We start from the raw sequence: 27,342 nt of genomic DNA on the forward strand, positions 1-27,342 counted from the left end.
GGGATTCTTTTTGCCACCAGTGTCAACATAACTTGACTGACCTTGACTACTGTGCTCCTTGGCTCGCATGTATGTGTGTATTTGTGCTGCTGTTGCTGTTGGGGTATCATTTGTTGCTCAGCCTCAGGCAGCAAAATGCATTAAGATGGCCCTAGCCAACAGAAGGGAGGTGGATCAGGTGCCTTCCATTCCCCTGACTGAGGCTTTGTGCTTCCCTGCTGCGATCACTCTTGGTATTATTAGATTAATGGGAGAAGGTTTCACTCTCTGCACAGGAACAGTGATCTCTTGAACTTGTTAATATGCTCCATGGGACTTGCATTTCTTCTCCCAGCAGGAGCTAGGGTAGGCCATGCAACTGCTCAGTTGAAAAATCCTCCTGAGCTGTATGTAGACTGGTCCAGAGAGAAGAAGAGATCTAAGCAAGGCTCCAGGCCCAGGGCGGCAAAGCATATTTTGCTGTTATAGGTGAAAGACAAGATCTATTCTTCCTCTGCAAATTCCATGTACACAAAACAACTTTTTGAGTGTCTTGCCATCACACAGTTACAGAATTTTGGTACCTCTTTAACTCCTATGGCTCCATTCTATCGAGCTGTGGGACATGTAGTTTGGTTATGTACTTAGAAACCTCTGCTGGAGAGAGCTCTGCTTCATTGCCCAGGAACAGCACCAGAGCTTTCCAGTAGAGAATTTCAAGTTAACCCTCACCAAACTACAAGTCCCAGGATTCTAAAAGACAAAGCCATGGCATTACATTAAAGTGGACTCAAACTGTTATAAACTATGTAGTGTAGATAGACTCTTACTTCAATGCAGGCTAAAGGACAGCATCCTCTACTGATCCTGAAGGCAATAATCTGGTTTACAGGGTGAAGGGAGGGAGCTGCATGGCACACAGATCTTTTTTCCTTTGACAGAGAAGAGTGGCAGGTAGAGCCTCTGAAAGAACATTATGGGCTCATCTACATTGGGCAGAATACTCCAGGAGTGTTCTGCTCTCGTAGTTGCCCCAGTTTCCCCGTTACTTCTGCACTCCATATTGATGCTGAGTGGCTGTTTACACACACATCCCCACAGTTGTCCCTCCATATTCGCTAGGGTTAGGGGAACAAGACTCCCGTGAATATGGAAAACCTGCAAATAACAAAAACACTGTTTTATCTCTCTAGGAATCTCTAGGTCCTCCAGTGCCACTCTGTGGTCAATGTCCAACATATACTGACCATAGAATGGCACTGGAGTAGCTACAAATGGTCTTTCAGTGCAACTTTTAGTTAAAGTTGAGCACAGAGTTGCACTGGAGGACCTAGATAGTCCTAAAGAGAACATATTAATGAAATCTGTGAATAATCAAAGCCAGAAATATCAAAGCCGCAAATATGGAGGGATGACTGTAGTCCAGGTTTTCTTGCAAAATTTGGAGCAAAAAATAAATTTTTATGAAACAGTTTACGGAGGCGTATAGGGCAAATTCGGTGCAGAAGGGCCTTACATCATGAAGCCAGTCCATACTTGAATTGGGGATCTGGCCCTGTGTTGTGAAGATAGGTCACTGTGAGGACGGAGTGAGCCCGTTTGATTTGGCCCATGTAGACGAGCCATTAGTGAGGTGCTCAGTCTCTGCTGCCTGAGGCAAATGGCTCGCTCTGGCCAGGGAGGACTAGTCCTGCCCAGACCAGGCTGGGTTAAGGTCTTTTCTGTGAGAACTGCCTGGAGTCTCCTTTTGAGATGCTGGCTTGTAGAAGAAAGCAAAACTCGGTCCCATAAACATATGGATCAGCTTCCTTTTCCTCCCTGTTTCTTCCTCATTCTTCTCACTCCTCAGCACCCCACTCCTTGCAGTATAGCTCTCTGCCTTTCACGCCTGGCTGATCCTATGCACTCTTCCCTGACACTGGAACATTTTAATAAGGTCAGCACCAAAAACATGAATTACACCTGCCAGGGATCCAATAAAGTTGGTGGTGAACAAGTCCTTGCGTGGCCCTTGCTAGTACACCATCATACTGCAACAATCTTTCCCTGTCCCTAGCTCACCTTACTGCTTTCCTTTCTAGCCACTCGCTCAACTTTTCTATCAAGACTATTATATCTTCTAAAATGATATACTACTCAGACTACTATGTCATGCTGGCTCTCTGTCGGTGGTATAATTATGTAATGCTAGGCACTGAACTTTTGAGGGCCTACTCTCTAGAACAGGTCTAGGAGTAATATGGCCATACAGATACTGCTGGACTGCAAGTCCCAGCTTTCCTTACAGTTGGCTACACTGATTGGGCCTGCTTGGAGTTGTAGTTGAACATTTGAAGGCCTGTAGGGTTGCAACCTCTGCTCTGTGATGGCGCCGCCATTTTGACATACGGAATACGTTCTAGGGTTGTGGAGCATCTGTAAGCGATGCCCCGAGGCAACCCTAGCACATAATCGCTATGTGCTAAAAGGCCCATCTGTATTGGGCCATACATTCTCTTTCTTCACCTTCTCTTATATGATCCAACCCTGAATTAGGTACACAGTTAAGTTAACCTGTAAAATAAGAAAGGAAGGAAGACCTCTACAAAAAGGATCATTGTTCATCTAAAAGCAATTCTTACTTGCTCCTGGCTATGTATATACTTTTTTATTTTAGGATTTTTGAGAGAGTAAGAGTGTGGCATGATGGTCAGAATACAAGATATGGACCAGGGAGATCTGTCTTCAGGCTCCTGCCCAGCTGTGAAGCATGGTGGGTGACCTTATGTGTGGCAATTTATCCTACCCCACAGGTTGTTATGAGGGCATAACAAGGGAGAGCCATGGATGCCACTCTGAAGGATGGGAGAAAAATGTAATCAATATGAAGACAGAATTATTTTGGCTGACAGAGCTGGACAGTGAAGGAAGCAGACAGAAAGAAAATCAACTTATTTGAAATGTGGTGCTGGAGAAGAGTACTTGGACAGCCAAAAAGACAAACAGATGGGTTCTAGAACAGATCCAACCAGAGCTCGTCTTGGAAGCCAAGATTATCAAGTTGAGGCTATCATACTTTTGCCACATAATGAGAAGGCACAGATCACTAGAAAAAACCCCAATAGTGCTAGAAAAGGTGGAGGATGGGAGAATATCAGGTACAGGTACATTTCTATACTGCTTATCAGTGCACTTAAGCACTGCCTGAGAGGTTTACAAGGTGTAAGCTAATTGCCCCCAACAATCTGGATACTCATTTTAGCGACCTCGGAAGGATGCAAACCTGAGTTGAGCTTGAATCCTTTTGCTGGTATTGAACTCGGAACCTTATGGTTTGTGAGTGAGTGGCTGCAGCACAGGCATTTAACCACTACACCACCAGGGGAAGACCACAGACCAGATTGATAGACTCAATCAGAGGGGTTATGGCCATGGGCCTGAGCAGAGCAGTGGAAGATAGGGATACTTGGAGATGTCTCATCCACATTGTTGCCATGAGTTGGAATTGATTGAGGCAGCTAACAACAACAAAGTAAGTCCTTATTTTTAAAGCTACACATGGCTTTGTCTTTTCTGATCTCATTTTTTGTTTATCCTTCATTCTTCACATTCTACTATTGCCAACTGCTCAATGGTTCTGCTAAATGCCTCGGTACTTGTGACGCATTTGAGAGGACCTGCCTTTCCCAACCTTTAGGTGGCACTACACCTCTCTTCAATTTTGCTCAACACTCACCTGTTCTTCTGGGAATTCACTTTTGAAGTCCAACACTTTAGCCACGACTCTCTATAGACCATACAGGTATCACTAATTAGCAGTTGCTGTGTATATATTTAATTACAACCAGTCCTATGTATCCATGGATTCTGTGTCCATGAATTCCACCATCCATGGCTTGAAAATATATACAGTATTTTGAAAAAACCAAAAAGCAAACCTTGATTTTCCTGTTTTATATAAGAGACACCATTTTACTATGCTATTGTATATAAAGGGTCTTGAGCAGCCACACATTTGGTATCCACGGTGGGTCCTGGAACCAAATCACAACAGATACCAAGAGCCCACTATAACAGTGGCATACTCTATTGCCTGAAAGTGTATATAAAATAAGACAAATTGTGCAAAAGCACCCTATTTGCCTTATGTACATTGCAGGATTCTGCCTCTCTGCCCAATATTGGGATTGCATGGGCATACAATATTACATATACAAACAGACACAGTATCTATAGTGCTTAGTGTAAAGATTAATGTGGCCCTGAGATCATATAATTCAACCATGATGGCTGAAGTCTGGGATCTTGCTTTGGTTTGGGATCACATTTGCTGACTCCAGGAGGAGTGAAATAGAGGCCTTCCCTGGGGGTTGCCAGCTTAGTCAGTCCGCATCTGAGAGACAAAGCACCTTTGCAGGTCTAAAGTGTAGCCCTGATTGGGTTTATCAGCCCAGTGTCTGCCATCCATCGCTACAGACTTTAATAAAAGGCCCATTAAAGTGAGTAATGTGCCAAATGGACTTCATTATGAGACACGTGCCTGCCTATTGTTCTAGATTATTTCATATCAGAGAAGCCATATCTTCCCTCAAAAGGCTTCCATTTAAGGCCCATTCATCTTTAAAATTATCCCAGCATCCTCTCCTTTTCCCCAACAGCTCTGCCCAGGCTTGGTGCCCTCTTCTGCTTGCCTTCTCTTTATGTTTCTCTTTTGTGTTGCACTGCAGACAAAGAAAAAGCAGGCGACTCCTCCCGGCCATCAAGTGGGATTTCTGATTTGTCCGGTTGCATAGGAAGGGGAACAGCAATGTTCCATTCACTTTCTGCCAATCTTTCTTGCTATTAGGGAAGTCTGGTCTTTCTGACACCTCCAGTGACCATCTTGAAAGAAAACCACCATCATCACTGAACCCCCTTCCCCTGTTCCAGTGCCTTCAAAGACAAATTTGGAACTATCTCCATCCTATGGAATCTTGGGATTTGTAGTTCTTTGTAGGTCTTTAGCTGTTAGCTCTATTAGACCCCTCCACTTTTGATATCTGTGTTCCAATAAAATACAGGCTAAATAGCCCTTCTATGACCCTGCTGAGGATGCCATCACTAGGATTCCTCCACTGCACATAGGCTAGCATTAGGAGTCACTTGGGCTCTGTTTCCTGGACACTCTAGAGGAGATGAGAAATGCCAACAATGGATTGATGCCAAGGAGTCAACGGCTCTGGTAGCCCTTGCCTCGGAAATGTGCGCCCATAACTCACATTCACACCACAATGTTACCATGTTGGAAAACTGACTTCAAAGTGATCAAACCCATTTCAAAGAAAGCACCACCCTTTGTCCTTCTGATACCTTGAATTTTGTCCCAGGGTTAAAATTCACTATAAATATTGGTGCCTTTTCTTTGTTTCCCCAGTTTAGTCCAGTGATTGGCGTACATGCTGCTAGTTTACTCAGCTAGCTACTTTTTTACTCGCCAACCCCCATTTGCCTCGGGAGCGATTGAGTTCTCTTGGACCCATAACAAGAGGAGCAGCTATCCGTTCAGGTGTAGTATCTCTATTAGTCTGGCCTACTCTGTTCCATCATAACACCTTTGAATTTCTTAGTCCTTGTGAGTGTGCGTGGTTGCATGTTTTCATATGATACCTGATTTCCCCCTTTTAAAATAAAACTCATTACTTATTTAGAGCCCTGCCTCTGGGATTCTTTGTGTTTCTGGACTTGGTATATATAAGGATTTGGTCCCAAGGCCATGTAACCTGACCAATAGATGAGCTATCTTGAGCTAATTTAATTATCCCAAATCTCGAGGGTTACATAACCTTCTCTGTCAAAGACTGCTGGTCCTCATAAAACTACAAATCCCAGAATTGTATAGGATGGAGCCATGGCTGTTAAAGTAATGTCAAATTGCATTATTTCTACAGTTCAGATGCACCCACGTGATGTGCTGACCATCACTGAGCCATGATCTTAATAAATGATGGAGAGACCTGTCTGGTGGGGACCAGACAGGAAGGCCAGCATTACTCATATATGGGTGGCTGCTTTTATTACTGGCCCTTTGCCTTTAACAGCCTTTAACTGGAGAAACTTTTTTTGTAACATGATAAACTGGTGAGGCAAGATTAACTTGGAGCTGGTCCTATCATTAGACAGAGTGTGGCAACAACCTTAGGGGGCAGAAGCTTGAGGGCAGAGGTGATGCTCTTCCCAACCCTGAACTGTTCCCCCTGAGTTCACTGTCCATTCCCCACTGTTGGAAGATGGAGTTAAGCATGTCACAGAGTTCATCCTGCACCTCATAAACTAGCTCTTGAAGTGGTGCTGGTTAGACAGTGCAGCTGAAGATGTTGAACTGGCAGTTAGGTATGCTTTCTGTAATGTACATGGGATGAGGTATGGTGACGGATGAGAGTGCATGTGGTATAGTGGTTTGAAAGTTGGACTACAACTCTGGGGACCAGGATTTGATTTCCTGCTTGGAAACCCACTGGGTGACCTTAGGTAAGTCATATAATTTCAGCCCGAGAAAATCCCATAACAGGGATGACTTCGTGTCACCATAAGTTGGAAACATGAAGGCACACAACAACAACAAATGGTGATGGTTTATATTCTTTGTTTCAATCAACATTTCCTTGATTGGACAGAAGTTCTTTATCCCTAGTTAAAGAACTTGGTTAAAGACCCAAGGTTAAAGACCCAAGACCTACACTGAGCCTGGATACATACAGGTTTAAAAGCCAAGACCTGCACTGGTCCTGGAAACATATCAGTTCAGCTGGTATAGAGTCAAGCAATGTGTTTTTACTGACGGTCTCCAACAAGTACACAAGCAGCCACATTGCTTACCTGCTGACATTTCCAGGAAGGCAGCCCAACATTGGTTGCATTACAGTAGTCTAGGCTGGATGAATGAGTGTGTTCATGAACAAGGCTATATCCTAATTTTCTAGATAAACTTAAGCTAGTAAAAGACACTATTTCTGGCCAACTCACCAATTGTGTTTTCCCAAATACTGCCAAGTCCAGAAGAATCCCTTAACTACGAACCTGATACTTCTGTGGAAGTGCAATCCCATCCAGAACCAGTTGCAATCCTCTGCCCCAATCAGCTGCTTTCCTTACTCACAGCATCTTCATTTTACTGCATTAAACTTCAGAATATACTCCTTCATCCATTCCTAAACTGCATTCAGATACCTGCTCAAGCCTTCTACAGGAAAATATAGATGGAAATATGGAAAATAGAAGTTGAATTGCATGTCATCCACATGTTGATGACAGTGTAGTTTGAACTGCCAGATCACTCCCCCAGCGCTTTTTGTGTACATACTAAAAGGGGGTGGGTGGGTGGAATCCTACATTTCTCATGCTAAAGATTTTTTGGGTAGAAGAAAAGTCCCCCAGCAGCTTTCCTGAGACAGCTCTCCAGGACAGACTGGGCTGCCCAAAATATTTTGCCTCCTCATCTAGCCTGCCACACTGAAAGTCCCCTGTGGTAGATGTATCAAAAATTGCTGAATGGTTCAGAACAACTAATATACAGTACAGTTGGTCTGCCATATCTGGAAGGGTTCCATTCCAGACACACACATTTCAACATGGATAGAAAAAAGGTGTGGGATCTCAAGTCCCATTATTGTCAATGGACACATGACATGCACGCAACCATGTGGTGCGGCCACATGCATGCACCACCATTGACAATAGTGGGGTGGGGTCATCTGTGGATGCTCCAAATCACAGATGGTTAGCCCACCAATATGGAAGGCCAACTGTACATTCCTCCCATCTATTTCATGGAATAAGTCATCTATAAGGATGACCAAGGCTGTTTCAGAACTAGGCCTGAAACCACATTGGAATGGACAAAAAGTTTCCTCCAAAAATACATGAATTTGAGAAGCCACTAACAACTCCAGCACCTGAGAGTCTTTGGACATAGGCTTAAGGTTGGATTTTTCAAATGGAGTCTCACTATCTTCTAAGCCTGCAGGAGGTACCCCTCTCCCAGAGAAGTAATGATTATCCCTGAAGTCCACAATGACAGAATAGTTCTGGTAGCTCTTAGCAGCCAGGATGAGCAGTTGTGGCCAACCTGAGCCTGCATGTTACATCAGACTATATATATATACACACACACACACACACACACACACACACACACACACTATATATCCCTTTCACTAGGCCTTCCCTCACTACCCAAAATATCTCTACTGGATGACATTTGGTGGGTAAAGTTGTAATGGAGGTGGACAAGTAACATTTCTCCATCACCATTACAGCATAATCCACAAGATGGGTCTTTACTATTGACCAGTTTTTCCTTCTGTTTCAGCTCCTAAGATACAGCTTCATGATTACATCAAGAGCATCTAGGAGTGATCCAATTGTTGGTCTCAACCTTGGACATCATGAAGTTCTCGAGGCGGAAGGCATTAGGTCCTGAGCTGAATGAAGCTTTTCTATCTTAATTCTTTGACATGTGGATGGTTGAAGAACATGCTCCATACATGCAACTGGTCCATGAAGTTTACACTGACTGACAGCAATTGTTCAGGTTTCCAGAATTTACCCCCAACCCTACCTGGAGATACCAAGGCCTGAACCTGGAACCTTTTGCATGTATTCTACTATAAAGTTGGAATTTGGCTGATTCGTCCTTGCACACAGAATCCTCTGTGATCAGTTATGGATTTGTGGGGTCACTGGACTTTCATTGTTGCCTCTTCCTCCCCCTCTTCTAGGGAAGAGAACACAGGAGGAGTTGCTACTTTCTTCTTATGACATTTCCCTGGGCTTGTGGCTTGAGGAAGGGCCACAGATGTGATGCTTTATTGCCCTTTTGATGCCAGCACTGGATACTTATGGTGATCCATAGTTATTCATATGCATCTGAACATGTGGATCTCTGTATGCTCAATTGTAGAACTCCATACATAGTTCTGGAATAGCATGAGAGGAAATTGGAGGTAACTAAGATAAGGACAAGCCATAAGTTGAGAGATAGGATCTGAGTTGGAGCAAATACTACCTTATATTGAAGCATTAAAGGAAGGCACACTGATTCGGTGATGGGAATACCTCATCTGCTGCTATACCTTCCAAGGTGGCTACCACACAGAATTGCCTAGTTGTGCCTGAGGGCAGCTATGCTTTGGGAAAGGAAGTGCATCATCAGTTTCAGTGTCTTTTAATTCCTGCTTTCTGCAAACAGAAGTGGGGATTAATTAACATTGCTAGCAAAGGATCCATCAGATCCATCTGGGAGTACTTCTATTAGAAGTCTGGGAGCAATATTTATGTAAAGTACGAGGAATAAGAGCCCAGGACCATAGGGAAAGGCACAAGAAATTTCCCCCTGATTCACTTAAATTGGATATTTCAGAATTCTTGTCATCAATAATTTGGGTTTTTTTGTTTTTTTTTAAATGGGACTTGAAATTTCAGTTCTTGAGAAAGAACATATTCCAGGCTAGGAGTGTGGATTCCACAGGCAGTGCAGTCTCAGCCATAGACAGCCAGTTCTGTGTTTGTTCAGCCCGTCAAACATGTTCTAGGTGGGCCCTTCCAAATATGGTACAAGAAACCAGAGCTTGGAAAGGATACCTTTTTGGGACAACAGCCCCCAGAATCCCACAGTCTGGTAAAACAAACAAACAAACACATTTTTTCCAAACTCTGCAAAAAACTCAGAGCCAAAACTGAGGATCCTCATGCTGAATGCTGGAAAGCACGGGAAGAGAGGAATACTGTGGCAAACCTGTGTTGCATTGACACTGCAGCACTAATACCATGTTATCTGTCGTCTGCAGCTTCCCGAGCTGAAAAACCCGCTCACTGCTGCAGGCCTTTGTTAAACTCCCTGGGAGCAAATTCCCTGCAATATTCAATGGAAATCCTGCTGGTGTCAGGGAATAATAAATAGCTGTGCAGGAGGAACTTGAGGCAGCGGGCATTCAGATGAACAGGCTGGAACCCCCTTAGCTCCAGATCTGGCAAAGAAGAAAGCAGTTGCGAAGGGAATCTAGATGCTCAGAAATAATGCTTTTCTTTTCTTACAATGTGGAGAGCTAGATGAGCTTTCTCCCTGGAGTGGATCTCAGACTAGCACAACCAGAAAAGCCAAGCTGAGGTGGCATGGTATAATGGCCTCTGGCCCCATCTCCTGCTCTTGAGTAGGAGAGGGGACTCTTGAAGTCTATCTAGCTACCAACACTCACTAATATGCCCCACATGACTCCATAACTTAGTGGGAAGCTACTAAGGGGTTTAACTTGCAGAACATTTCCCTCTCCCTCCCGTGAAACATGTGAATTCTACACACATATACACACTGAAGGCATGTGAAGAGAAAGTGGAAAAGAAGAGGACTGAAGGCATGTGAAGAGAAAGTGGAAAAGAAGAGATCTTTGAAGGAAAGCTTTTATTCTAAGCAAGGAATCTTACATTAGCAAAGGGGTATTTTGAAAATGATATTCAGGCTGTTCCTTCAGACTGTTACTTAGGAATTGTAACAAAGTTAAAAAAACCCAGCCTAAATTACATTCAGCTGAAGTTAGAAGAAACATAACTCCTAATGCAGTGATTCCTAAATTGGGTGGTATGCCCCCCCCCGGGGGCAGTAGAAAGATCCAGGGGGTGGTCAGAGGGAAAGGGGGGCAGCAGGGGGTTGTTCAGACAAAGTACTGGTGCTCAAGAAAGACAAGGAGGTGCCTGTTCATTTCCAGGCACAATTCAAAGTGCTGGTCATGATTTGTAAAGCCCTACATGGCTTGGATCCAGACTGTTTGAGAGGTCATATCTCCCCACATGAACCTGCAAGAGCCCTAAGATCTGCAGGAGAAGGCCTTTTTCGACACGAGAGAGAGCCTTGCTGCTCCCACCTTTTGGAATTCCCTTCCTCAGAAGGCTAGGCTTGCCCCCTCCCTGCTGGCCTTTTGCTGGCAAGTAAAAACATTTTTATGCTGGCAGGCTTTCTGTACATAATGCATAGCAGGGTGGTTTTATGGAGCAAGTGGGCTTTTAGTCTGTTTTTAACTTGTGTATATTTTATGTGATTTTATATCCAGACATTTTAATTGCTTGAATTCTATAACAATTTTAAAGGTTTTATCTGTGAGCCGCCTTGGGTCCCTCCAGGGACAAAGGCGGAATATACTGTAAATGAAATAAATACATACATACATACATACATACAGGGAACCAGCAGCCTTTAGAACCATGGTGGGGATGATGATTTCATGAAACTTCTTTTCCGTCTCTTAAAACCACTGCACAGCCTCGATGACTGTTTGGTGTGGTGGTGTCTCCCACTGTTTACTTCCTCACACAAGCTCACTCCCTTAGCTGTGTCTTTTGCTTGCAGTAGCGGATGGGAAATTAGTAGTAATGGCAGTGGGGGAGAAGTGGTAGCAAAAAGGAGTTTTCAGGTTTGGGACCCTGCGTAAATTTTGTGAGTTTTGTCAGGACTTGGCTGGCAAATCAGAGTTGCACTGCTGTTTATGCTTTCTTTTGGTGGACAGGCCAAGAGAAGAAGTACAGAAAAAAAATGTGGGTTTTTTTTTTACGAAGGGGAGGGACACTAGAAGCTGTGTGGGAAAGGCATGTCTCTGGGGAAGGATGTGGACGAGTATCTGGGATCCATTCTTGAAGCCAATCACCAGCCCAGAGCATGTGGCTTCTGTCAACCCCCTACACACACACACCAGCTGTGCCCCTGTCCACCTGATGAAGGTTTGAGAGTCCCTCTTTGCCAGGGAGAAGCTTCTCCCTTTGCACCTGGTCACCTTGGGAGCAACAACCAAGCAGCTGGCTGAGTAGACCCTGCACTGGCCTTTGCCACAAGGCAGTGGTGTCACTAGGATTGGTGTCACATGGTGCCATAATTCATGGTGTCAACCTCCTCTGCCACCAGACCATACAGAACCATTAATAATGTTTTTGTACTAATGTTACACTCTAATAATTCTGTATAACTAAATGAAATGGCAAGAATTGTGACATGAACAACTCCTAAACTTCTTTTTCATCCTAACTCCTGAAGCCAGAGGCTGCTGTCTCCCATTCACATAAGAGATTCCTGCTTCATGAGGGGAGTACAGGAGGAATCCATGGATTCTTAGTCCTCTTAACTCCTGAAGCAGAAGGCTGTTGTTAGAAAGGAGACAGCAGTCTTCCCATTCAGGAGTGGGTTGCAGGAGCAATCCAGGGATTCTTCCTCCTCTTAATTCCCAAAGCAGGAGGCTGGTGTGTCAATGGGAGACAGCAGACTTCAGCTCCTAAAGCAGGAAACAGAACTGACACAATAGCCCTCTGCTTTGGGAGTTAAGAGGATGAAGAATCCCTAGATTCCTCCTGCACCCCAGTCCCGAAGCTGAAGGTTTTTGTGTCAATGGCAGACAGCAGCCTTCCTCATTTGCTCCCTGATTCTCCTGCCTGTTTCTACCTCTCCCACAGATTGGGCCAGGCCATACCAGGAGAATAGAGGAACCAGAAAGTCCTGCCTGGTCTCCTCCTCTTCTCCCAGAGTGTGTTTGAAGGTCAGTGGGCAGAGAAAGGAGAAGACTTGTTTACCCCAGTACCTGGCCACATCTTTTCATCTGCTGAACTCCTCATGTCTTACAACATACATTAATGCTATGGCCCATTTCTTCCAAAAGACAGACATTTAGGGAGCAACAGTGGCATTGCTAGTGTGATGGTTGTGGCACCTCCCAGTACAGCCCCCCTCCCCCCCAATTCAATAATGCTTCTGCTACAAGGGTGGCACGGGCAAGAGATTTCTTGTTTGCTACTCCCAGGGTGACTGGGCAGCAAAGGAAGCAGCAACCAATATTGATTGTTTAGATTGTGCAGCAGAACGGTAGACCTCATATAAAGAAATATGTATTTGTGTGCATGGGGGGGGGGTGCCAGGGTTTTCACTCAAGAGGCAAGAGAGTGTAGGCCAAAAAAATTTGGGACCCACTGCACTGAATATTCCTATTCTAGTCATAGGCCAGATGGTAGGCCTGTTGCTTCACAAAGGAAGGAGACATGCTGGATTACAAAGGAAGGAGACATGCTGGATTTCAAGGAAACATCTTCCTTGAATTGTAAATGGACACTAAGGGGTAGAACAGATGGGTGAGTAGAAGCCGTCCCTGTAAGGCCTGTGTCTGTGCTGCAGCATCAGCTCTACATGGCTCCTTTTTTGAGGCATCATAAGAGCTGCGACGCAGCCCTATGATGACTTTTCTGCCTAGACCCGTTTGGATGCTCGGGTATCCTTACATCACAAGGCTGTGCCTCGTGTGAATCGATATTAGGGCTCGGCACATATGAATGCTGTGTCCCATCGAGCCCTAATATTGGTGCAAACAACCTGTCTGTACCGGGCCTAAATTTCCTTGACTTTGAAAATTTACCAGTGACCGCATGGCCAAAGGGGGAGGTGCCAGCCTGCAGATAGCCCTCCCTACCATCTGAACTAAGACCAGAAACATAAAATGCAGGCCTATGACTAACATCTTCAATTTCTTTCTCCTATTTGCCTGATGAAGAGGCCAGTGTGACTTTGAAGGTTTGCAGCATGTAATTGTGCATTTTGTTTGGCCCCATAAAGGTATCATTGTTTGGACGTTATAGGATTTAACCTGTAGGGTGTTATGTTCAGAGCTCAGAAACATTACTGTTTTCACTTATAAATTCTAGAATATCCCAGACAAGGGTAATTGGACACTGACTAGGAGATATGGGAGTTATAGTCCAAAAATGTAAGCTTGGCTGTGTGGCTAAAATATGAGAGATTCCCAGCTAAGAGCTACCCTGGCCATGCTACTTGGCCAGAGGCAGGTCAGATATAAATCATGAAAATAATTACAAATAATTGAATACCTTGGATGAATGATAGGATGCAAATCTGACAGAATAAAAACCAGATTCTGCCTGTTTTCATAATACTTATATAAGGCCGCTACCAAAATAAAGTGTGACAGTTGCTAGAAATGGACCCATTCTTCTTGTGGGGCCTTCTGGCTTGCTTAGCTGCATGCTGCTAATCCACCTCTCATGTCTTGCTCTGTATGTGCACATTTTTTGCAGTTCTTTAGTAATGCTGAGTAGCACACAACACTGCAAATAGACTGGGGAAAACAGACTGGGTCAAAGAAGTAATGCTACTGGCAGGCTAGTGCTTTGGTCGAGTGGTTCCCAGCCTGGGGCTCTGAGATGTTGGCCGGCTTTGACTCCCAGAAGACCTAGCTAGAATAGTCAATGTTGAGTGATTATGAAAACTGTAGCCTAGCAATGTTTGGGGGACACACAGGCTGAGTTTCCAATGAGCTAGAGCTTTTCAAGATGAAAGACAGAGGCCAGGCTATGACCACTGGTCCACCATTAGAGACTGAAAATGGCCTTGTGTCAACTGCAGCAGAAAGACAATAGAGACCTTGTAAGTAGTATGAGAGCAAGTATGGTTACTAGAGGCAATAATAAGTCAAATGTGGGCAAGGACACCAGGCTCAAATACATGGCATCTAGGCCAGCCAGTGTAACTCAGCTTTCACTTAAAAATTTTAACAGTAAAATTTGAAGTCCAGGCCCTCATCATTATAGTCTCAATAACCATGACCACAAGAAGATTCCAAACATTCAAGATCCAGATCAACAAAGATTTTAACTTTATGATAGCTTTGATGTCTTTTAACTTTTTTCTTATGTGAATTTTTAACCATGATTTTTTAAATTGTTGTAAGTCATCTTGTTTTAATTGTTGTAAGCCATACAAAGATAGCTCACAACAATATGTAATTGCTGAGAAAATTCCTGTCCCCAGCTGCTCTAAGGATTGAAGCTAAAGTCAGTGGGAAAAGAGAAGTCTGAAGGAGGTGGCAGATGATATTACTGAATGAAACAGTATTGGCATTCTGACCCTGTGATCCTTGGTTCCACTATACCACTACTTAGGACAAAAGGGGAGCGAGAGAGAGAAATTGTGCTTTAACAGGCATGAGTCCAATTTTGAAACATCATCATGCAAATATATCTTTTCCTATCTAGAGGTGAGCTTGATATGAGGAGGGAACAAGGGATGGTTCTGCCTGTTTGTACCAGAAGGTGATTGGTGTTGAGTACTCAGCACTGGCTTAGGGACTGGCAATCGTATGTGTGTTTTTATTTCTCTTTGGCCAAGACATGATTAGTGAGCTGCCCTAATATGTAAGAAGTGGGCTGTGAGCAAACCTAGATTTTTTTCCCATGCAGCTGCTGACTTTGGCTGATGTGTGAACAGTGAGAATAGGGCTGTATTGGGGCCATGGACTCTTTTGCATCCCAGGATTTTAGAAAAATGCCTAATTGTGCGATCCTCTGGAGGCAACCCCAACAAGCAGGCTGGCTGGTGCCTATCTCAGAAATCTTGGTGATATTTAATGATCGTGGTGTTTAATTAGCAATGCAATGAATGAACTGGTAAATGTCTATTAGGTACTTTTTTTTAAAAGAAAAAGTGAGCAGACCATCTGGAACATTGCAGGAAAATAGCAAGATACAAAGCTCAACTGCATTTGATTAAATGGTATGTTGTCTCATCATTCAAACTGCAAAGGCAGGATAAAACAAGAGGCTCCCCTGTGGCTAACGGATGTGCTATGTCATCTCTTCTTAAATTATCTTTATCTTTACCTGGAGCTCACAGGATAGCTCTGGGGATAAAGTGGAAGCAACCCATGTAGGGTGCTCTGAGCTCTTAGGATCAAGGTTGGAATACACATGCAACAAATAATACAATCTACCTTTGTAACAGCAGGACAATATAGTTTGAGGGCTTTTAAAAATGCATATGCAAGCAAGGTCTCCTGTCTGCACTGTAGTTGTGAACCAGCATGGCAAAACTTCAGTGACTGTGTGAATCTGGCAAGTGGAACAACTGGTGTCATCGAATAAAGAGTTTTTGATACTCTTGGTGTCCACATGGGCTGAGCATAAAATAGCTGAAGGAGTGTGTGTGTTTGGCATCTTTTTTGCTAGCCCTCTAGGAACTGCCCACCTGTCAGACATGATGAGCATCAGCTCGCCTTTCTAGTATGACCTGAAAGACAAATATTAGGAAATGGTGCCACTAGAGCTTTGTCCTGTGTATAGTGGATGGGTGGGTGGGAGACAGGGTGAAGTAGAAGGAGAAAGAGAACCACAGAAACAAAAGACTGTGTGCTATAGTGTTTTGTGGTTTTTTCAGGTTATGTGGCCATGTTCTAGAAGAGTTTATTCCTGACATTTTGCTGGCATCTGTGGCTAGCATCTTCAGAGAATGCATTCTTTGAAGGTGCCAGTCACAGATGCTGGCAAAACATCAGGAATAAACTCTTCTAGAACATGGCAACATAGCCCAAAACCCCACAAAAAAACTGTATGCCATGTTTTAACCTGAAATTGAAGTCAGTTTACATGCTGTGAAGAGAAATGAATTCCAAGAAGCTTCCTAGCTCATAGTAAATCTGGGCTTGAGGCTGGAAGTGGCATGCAGGATGTGTGGTGTGAGAACGTAAATGTTATTAGGGGAAAACAAAAACCCGAGCAGAGTTCCTCTGATATCCAGAAGATATCCACCCCCCCCCTTCTGCCAGTGTTCCCACTGCAATGTTCACTAAAAAGTACATGATACAACATGGTTCCCCTCCTTTTAGCAGAGCTTAGAAATTATTTTTTTTTAAACTACACAATCTCCCAGTGACTATGATGGTTTGGAGATGGTGGGAGTTGTAGTTTACAAAAGTGGCCTTTCTATGCTCTGCTTTATGGGTCCTGGAACGGGTTAGGAGATGGGGCACAGTTCAGGGAGATGTTACAACAAGGAGAGCAAAATTGTTGTTTGTAGTGAATGTGATTCTGGGAAGAAGAGGGCTGTAAGCCTTTGGGTTTTACCAAGGCACATCCCGAGTCCCAGCAAGCTGGAGAGAGAGACAGCCTGGGAAAAGAGAGGACATTTATCACTGACGGCAAAGAGCACTTGCAGGCAGAGACATGAAGTTAGGCTTCTGTGAAGTCACCCTTCAGGTAAACAACAAGAGATCCTGAATCATCCCTGTCCTCTCATATAACTTGGAAGAGTTTTCTTCCTCCAAGGATGTTCCCAGAATGCTCAGCAGCACTGGAATTACAGGAGGGTGCTATAGGCAGCGCTGTCCCTACCACTGGGCAGGTGTCAAATTGTTACTGTACTTGTTTTGTGATTATTGCATTTTTAATACCTAGGCAGGGAGAGGTGTTTATGGCACTTACTACCTTGTGTGGCAGGCGTTGGTTATTATGAAACTTTACTTGTGGGGCAGGGAAGAAGCACCGTTTGCTGCTTTGCTTCCAACAGCAAACTGTGCTGGACCAGCCCTACAAAAGGGAACACTGCATTTGTGAGGGGTGCCTGGTCAGTACCCTATTTCTGCTGAACCAAAAGAAAGCACCACCACCTCCCTTGCAGGCAAATGGGGAGGAAATAATTCAGCAAAAGAAAGGAGTATTAACAGAATGGGTAGGAGAAGACAGGAAGGCCCAAAGCTAAAACCACTTCTAAATGTGTAGTACATGCAGTGTGAAACTGGTGTCTGTGTGATGGTCACGCATACTGCCTATGTACACATTTCCCCCCATATTTCTCCTCAGAGATAATCTTTCTCTATATATATTTATAAATATATGCAGTGTAGTGTGTGTATGTCTGTGCTTGTTGCACTCTGCATGCATGAACACACACGGAGATGGCTTTGTCTCTATCAGGGGCCCCATGTGACTTTGCTCCCCCCCCCCCCCCGAGTTATAGGAAACAAAAATGCCTTCCAGTTCAATGGCAATGAGCTATCTTCCTTCCTTCCTTCCTTCTTTCCTTCCTTCCTTCCTTCTCTCCCTCTTCCTCCATGACGCATGCTCTACTTTTGGCTGACTACAGTAAATTTGGCCCAAAAGCAATTCTGAAATGTATGAGGAGTGCCACCCTTCCTTGGTACTATCCAATACGTGTTTAACGGAAGAGGGCCAGGGATGCTGAGCCAGGAACCTTCTTTGGGCAAAGTAGGAACTCTCATGCTAAAGGATGGTCTCTTCCCTTGTTTAGCGAGGAGTCTTTTGTTGGATATTATTCTCACCTAGGCCAAATGCATACAAAATGGCTTTGAGTATCAGAGAGAATTAGATTAGGATCTGGAATAAAATGGTTTTCAGGGGTGAGGGCAGGTTTGAGGAGAAAAACCCGAGCCAGGCTGCGTGCTGGTTGCACTCTGCTGTGTAAAAAAACTCAAGATACAATGTGACAATTGATTCACTATGTACTGACAAGAGAGAGCGAAAGAGATATACACATAGACAGACAGAGAGAAAGGCTTTCTTGTGGTCCTCAAGTGCCATCATGGGAGACTCCTGCTTTTCCCTCCTCATAGGCAGCCAGATCACTCCCCCCTCCCACCATGATTTGATGATGCAGCAGCCCCCTTCATTTACTTTCTTTCCACCTGCCCCCCAAATATAATTCCAGTTGATTGGCTTTTGTCTACCCAAGAGAATCTCACTGCTGGCAAGGAGGCAGATTGGGTTTGGATGGTGCTGGGCACTGCAGCCTGATTCTGTACTTGCACGATGTGTTTGATGTGACAGTTTCTATAACTACATTATCCTTCTTGCCATGAACCTATTTACGCTGCTGTAATTGAAACCGTTTGTAATGCAGAGAGGTTTTTCAGGAGACAGGGAAGGGATTCATGCACAAAGCACATGGGGAGAGGCTGGGTGAGTGTTGTGTGTCTCACACACAGAGACCCCTCCCACCATCATCCAGAGAAGCAGGGCTGGAGGCTCTTGCCAGGACTACCTGCCATTTGGAACTGATAATTCTTCAATAGGTGGGATTATTCCACACCACTACTTTTATATTCCAAATGCCCATCTCTTTATTATTATCATTTAATAAAATAAAATAAAATAAATCTTCCATACATTACCATGGAGGGTCTGTGATTGGTGTTTTTCACCAGCACTGTTGATGACTGTTACCTCAGTTTGTGTGCAAACAAGATACAAGTTGGTAGTTTGACTGGCAGAAACAGTCACAGATTGTTTCCTTGCTGGGCTTGCTGGAGCTTGTTCTGCACACCTCCTGCTTTCCCCATCTCTCATCTCATCTCAGCATTTAGACTATACCTAACAATGACGGGCACCTTCTTTGGGGTCTCTAGCCCAGCAGTAGAAGTCTGCTTTGCAATGCATTGATCCTGGTGCCATAACATGGTGTTATGGACAAGCAAAATGGGAGGCACTGGCCAGAATCCTGTTGTTGATGTTTTATGCATGCATACATTCCCTGATGAAATGAAGCTCATTTGACCAATGCGCAATTTCCACATTTGGTTCAAGGTCATGGAAGTGGAATTGTATATTCTTGGTCAAGGTGCACCCATCTGCCTCTGCTGAAACTGTGCATTTCAGTTGTGCATTTTACTGCATGTTTGACTGTGCATTTCCATGGCACGACATTGCCATTCAAGTCAGAAGTCATGGAGCACAATGTATGAGTAACACCATATGCAGTGATTTATCGACACAAACCTGAGGTAGGACCTTACCCAGTATCTATGATATGCTACCAATAAAGGATTTGCAGAGAGAGACTGCACTGCATGCCTAATGCCAGTTTATGTGAATTTGTGGTATAGAACAGCTGGCCTGTGTTTTCTTAAACACACTTTACTTGGTATTCCTCCTGAGTCTACAGGTACTTCCCCATTTGGTTTTTATCAGGCAATATTTTCCTCCCCCATTTAGGTAATTATATGGGGTGGGAGTCCCAGTTAGGAACCTGGAGAGATTCATTTTTAGTTACCTTTTACAGAATGAATTCCTTGGACAGCATAATAATTGCTGGGAGATTCAGGGAGCTGCAGTTCAAGAAGTAACTTTTCCAGTCTTTCATCCAGGTGACAATATAGTCCCCGTCCTCCATAGTCATGGATTCCTTACCCATGGATTCAGCCCTCCATGGCTTGGAACTATATTTTACAAAACAAACCTTGATTTTGCCATTTTATATCAGAGGCACCCTTTTATTAGGATAATAAATATACTGTAATGGGACTTGAGCACCCATGGATGTTGGTATCCACTGGAAATCCTGCTACCAAACCCCAGTGAATGCCAAGAGCCCACTGTAACTTTCATTTGTAAACCCATTTATTTTCCAACTGGTTCTTCCATTCCCCTCTTGGTACAGAACATCCATTATGGAAGAAAAGATAGAACAGCTGAACAATGCTAGTGCTAGGAGCCCTCTGTGTGGAAATATCTTAGGCGTGGGATGCTTTATATCTTCACAGGTGTATATCTTGGTTGCTTTAGATGCAATGACACAGAATGTGCTCTGAAGCCACCCAGATGGTGGTGCAAATGGACGATTTGTTTTGCCCCTTTGTTTTGGTTCTGAAACAGCCGTATGACAATAGTTAACTCCAAGCGTGGCCTTGTCACTAAGTGAGGCAACTGCCTTACACAGCAGATTTTTGGGGGAGTATCATGAAATGGCAACAAATTGCTAATTAGGTACTTTATTGTAATTGCATTTTTAAGCAGATGATAGGAGTTTGAGTCTGGAAATTATTCTGAAATTTTCCTACCAGACCTGTCAATAAAATTTAGGTAGCCTAGGGCACTCTCTCTCTCTCTCTCTCTCTCTCTCTCTCTCTCTCTCTGCGTGTGTGTGTGTAGGCTGTCACCACTTGTTATTCTACCGAATATACTTGACTATAAGTCAATCTCACATATAAGTCAAAGGCAAGTTTTGGGGCCAAAGTTATGGATTTTAGTATGACCCGTGGATAAGTTGAGGGTAAACCTTTCAGGCTCCTCAGGTCCATGGTGGCTCTTCAGCATTCCCCAGCAGTGGACAGAGGCTGTTTCTCTGCTGCAGGGAGGAAGCACCAAAGAGCCCTGGTTGCAGCCATTTTTTCCTGGGAGTGGGGTTAAACCGTCACAGGCATCCTCTGCCTCTTCAGTCCTGCCAAGAAACCTGTTTTTACAGTAGACTCTCCCCAGAATTGAAGCCCTTTACTGCTGGCTACATCCACAGTTGCCTGCAGTGGCTAGCTTGTTTTCTCATAAAGGGTGAGGAGGAGGTAGGGGTGAAGAGTCAGGAGAGAGCCAAACATAAAAGGAGATAAGGCAGGGAGGGACAGAAGTGTGTATATGTGTGTGCATGCATGCTGGACTAGGGAAAGTTGGGAGGAAGGTGTGTGTGTTTGTGACTGGATTAGCTGTTGCTCCCATAGAAATAAAAACTGCCCTGCACTCTCTCTGCTTCCAGCAGCCCATTCCAAGGCACGGAGGGAAAGTGGGGAGGAAGACGTGTGTGTGTGTGTGTGTTTGTCACTGAAGGAGTTGCCATCATCAGCATTACCACATATAAGTCATCCCAGGATTTTGGGTTCAATTTATAGGCATAAATTTCTTGACTTATAGACGAGTATACATGGTACTTCATGAATCAAAATGTTTCAAGCCAGTCTTGATTACCTTTAAAAGGTAACCTGAGCTCACCCAAACCAGTTTTATTCCTCGAGGGGAGTTCATTATAGTACCTCCATACTAAATTCATATGGGATTACACATATGGCCTAAAGCTGCATGGTATGGGCAAACATACATTCAGATGATGTATACCTATAATTTACATACCTATTCATTTCATATAAATACACTATGTTTGTAATGTACTTATAGGAAGGCTCAGACATGAAATATAGGCACATGATGCACCAGCTTTGCAGGAAATAGCCAGGTCTAGGTCTGGACTAAAGATGGTGCTGAAATACCCATGTCCAACTGCCCTGAATCCATAATGGATGGAAGGTGGAATATCAAAGTAACTAGGAGTGGTAGTAGTACCAGCATTATTAGCTCTGGTAACAGCAACAGCAGACTCAGCAGTAACAATAATAATCTGTTCACATTTTCTGTTTGGACTAATGATTTAGTTGTACTTCCTAATGTTAATGAATATCCATTGAGTCTGGAAATTTGTGGGTTTTGTGTCTTGAGAAGTATCAACTAAAGAGCTTGGAAATGTTACTATTTTGAATTCATGCCATGTTGATTGTGGGATTCTGGGAGCTGGAGTCTGAAAAAGTAATGTTTCCAAGCTCTGGCACCAGCAATTATCCAGTTAGTCCCCCTACTTGTCTCTCTCTGTAGCGGGTCTTTCCACAATCCACTCCTTCTCCCTCCCAAATCTTTGGATTTTTCATGGATGGCTCAAGTGACCTTTTCCAAAGTGCAATATATTTGAATGTCATAAATCTGGAAGGTTCTGCTCAGAATGGAGGAAAAGGGCAACAGGCTTTGCAGACTAATGCTGCATCCATTATACCAACAATGTGGGCACATTTGGAGCAGTGCCCTGCTGACACCTGCCTGAACTCTCTCACACAGTCCCTTGTATATGGCCGTTTAGAAGTGCCACTGTTAACTGCTCCCATAACCCCAGCACTGCCAGCCATATCAGTGTATTTAAACTTTAGAGGCTCATATTACTGAGCTTTGGCAAAACAGTGCCCATCTGTATTTGCTGCTGTAAGGTTTGGGTGTTTCACTGTTTCCGTGGCATATCATATCCTTCACCCTCTTATGTCCACACTGTCTCAAAGCTTTTCTTTGCTTTTGCAGACTGTAGAGCTTTATTCTGTGTCAGCATTGCCTTTGAAAAAGTAACACATGAGTTCTTGTGGGTTATTTGGTGAGCTAAATATTATAAGTTGCAAATTTATAACTTTCACTTCAGTTTTAATTATTTTGTTTTTAAAATGCTTAAAAATAAAAGAATGTCTCCAAATAGCAAAAGTCCAAAAATATGATTTACTCCCCCCTAAAAAAAAATGTTTAGGAGTAAGAAGTAAAAATGGTGCTTCCCCATGAAGGGGGGGAGGGCAATGATTCTGGGCTTCAGCTATGCTTCAAAGACGCTGTCCAGTGTGCTGAACTCATTTTGAGGATATAGTTCATGTGTAAAGACTTGGAACAATTACTAAAGAAAGCCAAAGAAGAAAGTGCTAAAGCAAGCTTAATGCAGAATATTAAGAAAACAAAACTAATGACCACAGAAGAACTACATGAATTCGTCATAGATAACAATAAAATAGAAATAGCCAAATAATCCCCATACCTTGTATCAAACATTGACCAGAATGAAGGCTGCAGTCAAGAAATCGGAAGACTATGAATGGGAAGAGCAGCTATGGAGGAACTAGACAAGATATTAAAGTGCAAAGACATAACAATGGCCTGTTACAGACTGCCAAAATAAAGCTGCTTCGGGTCTCTTTGGAGGTATGCTATTTAAATGATGCATGGGTCCTAAGAGTCCGGAGGTCGCGCCAAAGCCACACTCCATTTCTAAGCACTAGAGTGCAGCTTTGGTGCAGATTCCGGATTCTTAGGATGCATGCATCATTTAAACAGCATACCTCCAAAGAAACCCGAAGCAGCTTTATTTTGGCAGTCTGTAACAGGCCATGAATACTAAAGTTAGGACTGTCCATTGTATTCCCCATCACCATGTACAGATGTGATGGCTGGACAGTAGAGAAAGCAGTCAGAAAAAAATCAACTCATTTGAGATGTGGTGCTGTGGAAGAGTGCTGAGGATACCGTGGGTGGCCAAAAAGACAAATGGGTCCTAGAACAAATCAAGCTTGAACTCTCTCTGGAAGCCAGGATGATGAAATTGCGGTGGTTGTACTTTGGACACATCATGAGAAGAAACAACTCATTAGAAAAGGCAATGATGCTGGAGGGCAGTAGAAAGAGAAAAAGACCACACTCCAGATGACTAGACTAAATCAGGAAGATCATGGGTCTAAGCCTGCCAGACCTGAGCAGAGAGGTATAGGGGTTCTTGGAGATGCCTCATCCACAGGGTTGCCATGAGCCGAGGTCAACTCAAGGGCTGCTAACAACAACAACAACAAAAGCAAAAGAAAGTATGTGGCTTCAAATCACCTGTTGGTTTATGGTGCCTCCATAAATTTCATAAGGTTTTTTAAAGCAGGAAATACTCAAAGGTGGTTTGCTAGTGCATTCATTTGAAAGACACCCTACAACACTTAGCGGTATTCCTTGGAGGCTCCCTTCCAAGTACTAACTAGGCCGGACCCTGCTTTGCTCCCAAGACCAGACAGGATCTGGCACTATCATGGTAAGGTTTCACCACCTTGCCAAAAAGGAAGTCACCAGCTTCCACCAGCTAAGCCCTCATTATCCCACAAAGTAAGAGACTATAACTTATGCCCCAGCTCTGCTTCTCTGCTGCTGTCCTCAGGGCCTGTTGCAACTTAGCCACCTCGGAACCTCACACTCCTTCCTCAACCAACCCGCAAGGCCTAGTATAAAGTGGCACCCTTTTCTTATTCTCTAGGTCTTTCTTGATTTCCTGGGCCCTCTCCACTTCAATGTTCCTGAGCATCAAAAGAATATTTGTTCACATGCATGCACACAGGGTATGGACTGCTGGGAAGGGAAACTCTACCCCAGCTTCAACAGCAGTCCTGCATTTTGCTGTACAGGGTCAGCAATAGCAAGTGATAGCTTGATGGATCCATGTTAGTGGGGAGATGAATCCACTCTGGGTTTTAGTATGAACTTTAAAGGTGCAATCCAGGGTGCCAAGCTTATTTTGAGAGATGAGGTTCAGCATCATGGGTAACCCAGTTGAAATTCAAAGTAAAATTCACCAGCTCCTGCCGGTTTGTACAAATGAGGAAAGCAATGCCTGGGGAATCTCTTCTCTCTCACACCTAGGACAGGGATATGAGGGAAGGGAGGAAGAAAACCGTTTTCTTCCCTGCCTTCAGTTGTGTACAGAATGCATGTTGTCCTTGTGTGGGCATTGAAGGTTTGGGCTGTGTGCTGTTCATCCCTGCTGCCTCCAAGTGCATTGCCTTCCCTATTAGCATTCACTGTCCAAAGCAAGCTGTGCAGCCTTTTCTCCCCCGCCCCGCCCCCACCTTACCTGATTTATCTCTCACAACACGGATGCTATTATCAAACAGAGCCAGGCGGCAGGCTTTATCTCTCATGCTGAGCAGCTCAGCTTGCAAACTCCTCATACTGCTCCCACGTCCAGAGTACCTCAGATTCTCCTAAGCCAGGAATGGCAAAACCTCTTCTTAGGTTTTGCCCCAGGATTAGTGCCAAAGCAACTGTTTCTGCTTTAAGTGACACGGCCTTGGTCCAAATCCTAATTCACATGGTTTTTGTTGTTGTTGTGTACCTTCAAGTCATTTCTGAAACTCTGTCACAGTTTTCTGGGGCTGAGAGTGTGTAACTTGTCCAGGATCACCTAGTGGGTTTCACAGCCAAGCATGGAATTGAACCCTAATCTTCAGAGTCATATAATTTCCAAACAATACCTTTATTGGGCCAACCAAAATGCAATCCTCCAAAGTCACACTGGCTTCTTCATCAGGCAAACCGAAAAAATAAATTGAAAATGTTAGTCAAAGGCCTGCATTTTCTGTTTCTGGTCTTAGTTCAGATGATAGGGAAGTCTATCTGCAGGCTGGCACCTCTCCCTTTGGCCATGCCGTCACTGGTAGATTTTCAAAATCAAGGAAATTTAATGTTCATTTGCAATTCAAAGACGACGTTTCCTTGGAATTCAGCATGTCTCCTTCCTTTGGGAAGCCACAGTCTCCTATGTAGGCAGAGAACACTGACTTTCTCAAGAAGTCTTCATGTTTTACATCAGGAAAACTTTAGGTGTTGTAGAGACAAAGCATGCCAATCAGTCCAAATATTAGAAAAAAAATTGCTTTATCTTTGCTGGAGGCAGAAGCCTCAGATGGCAGAGTCCCATCTTATGGCTATCTCCATAAGATTTCCTGTAACGGCTAAAATGAAGTATCCTGAAATTCAAAAAGCATCTAGGGTAGCCATGTTGGCCATATAGCAAATCCAATAACATCCAAACAATGATACCTTTATTGGGCTAATAAAGGCATCATTATTTGGATGTTATTGGATTTGCTATATGGTCAATATGGCTATCCCTGTATGTTTTTTTGGACTTCAGAGTCATAGTTCATTGTTCAAACCCCTACACTGTACTGGTTCTCCAATCTGCATGGTGCCATGCGAGTAGGCCCATTCTGTCTGGTTTTGCTATCAATGCTCCTGCTCACCAAGGAGCTATTTATTTATTTATTTAATTTATATCCCACTTTTTTTTTCCAGTATGGGACGCAAGGCACCTATTTCTACTCCTCATCCTTGCCACTTTTATTCCTATACAACTCGTCATATCTATCAAGCCTCAGAAGTTCTCCTGGTTCCTCTCTCCAGGCAAAACCAGTGGCCATTATCAGTCCAGCTCTATCCAGGCTGCGTTCATGCTGCAGAAATAATCCAGGTGGATACTACTTTAACTGCCATGTCTCAGTGCTATGGAATTCTGGGAACTGTGGTTTGTTATTTCACCAGGGCTCTTTGAGAGATTAGGATAAATATCTGACAAAACTACAGCTCTGAAAATTCCACAGCATTGAGCTATTGTAGTTAAAGTGGTGTCAACTTGGATTATTTCCACAGTGTGGATGCAGCTTGGGTGACAGGGCTCTCAAGAAGTCTAATGTATTTGCCACTCCTGGCAGCCCTGCTGGCAATTTCCAGGCTCTTCCCCACCCCGTGTGGGTCCCCGCACTAGATGCTTCAGTAGCCACAGCAGCAGCCGTCTCTGCTAAGATTAAAAGCCATCCATCACCACTGGCACTGGCATGTTGCATAGCTCAGCTGCAGTTCTTTGTTTATGAGGCATTTCCTCAGTTTTTACAGGGAGCGCCAAGTAAGAAAAAGCCTGGTTGTGTCACTGCTGTAAATACATCCCCCAGCATCAAATTTTCCAAAGCTGGCAAAAGCTCAGCTGTAAACACAAACAAAGGGTTCCTGTGGATGCTGCCCATCATACTGCCTCTTCTCCAGGAATGTAGTGAATCATGACCATTCAGTTTCTCTTCATGTCCACTCTGGCCTGACAGCTATCTTAGTCTTGATGAGCTCAATACTCCATTACTGCACCATCCTCTTGGCTTGTCAGGGATTTTTCTTTTCTTTTCTTTTTTGTAGTTAGCTACCTATGTGGCTATGTCTCCTTATCACTACTTCCAGTTCTGCTGGAGTCTGGGCCAGTCCTATCATTAGGCAAAACCAGGTAATTGTCTCAGGTGGTAGATACTAGGCAAGATGGTGGGGGTGACAGCAAGTTCTCTCTTTTAGAGTCTAGAACTGTGCATTTAGATGTGTGTTCTATTTAGCTTCTGTATGGCTTTTAAAAGCAAGCCAGTGTGGTGTAGTTGTTTGAGTGTTGGACTA

The 27,342-nt window shown here is 43.9% G+C and overlaps 1 protein-coding gene across 1 annotated transcript in view; it reads right to left on the reverse strand.

Moving 5' to 3' along the window:
- ASIC1 (acid sensing ion channel subunit 1) overlaps positions 1-27,342 on the reverse strand; it is a 252,408-nt gene that overhangs the window by 112,436 nt on the left and 112,630 nt on the right. The gene's annotated exons all lie outside the window — the stretch shown is intronic.

The sequence above is a fragment of the Sceloporus undulatus genome, chromosome 2, assembly GCF_019175285.1.
Source record: "Sceloporus undulatus isolate JIND9_A2432 ecotype Alabama chromosome 2, SceUnd_v1.1, whole genome shotgun sequence".
Taxonomy (NCBI): domain Eukaryota; kingdom Metazoa; phylum Chordata; class Lepidosauria; order Squamata; family Phrynosomatidae; genus Sceloporus; species Sceloporus undulatus.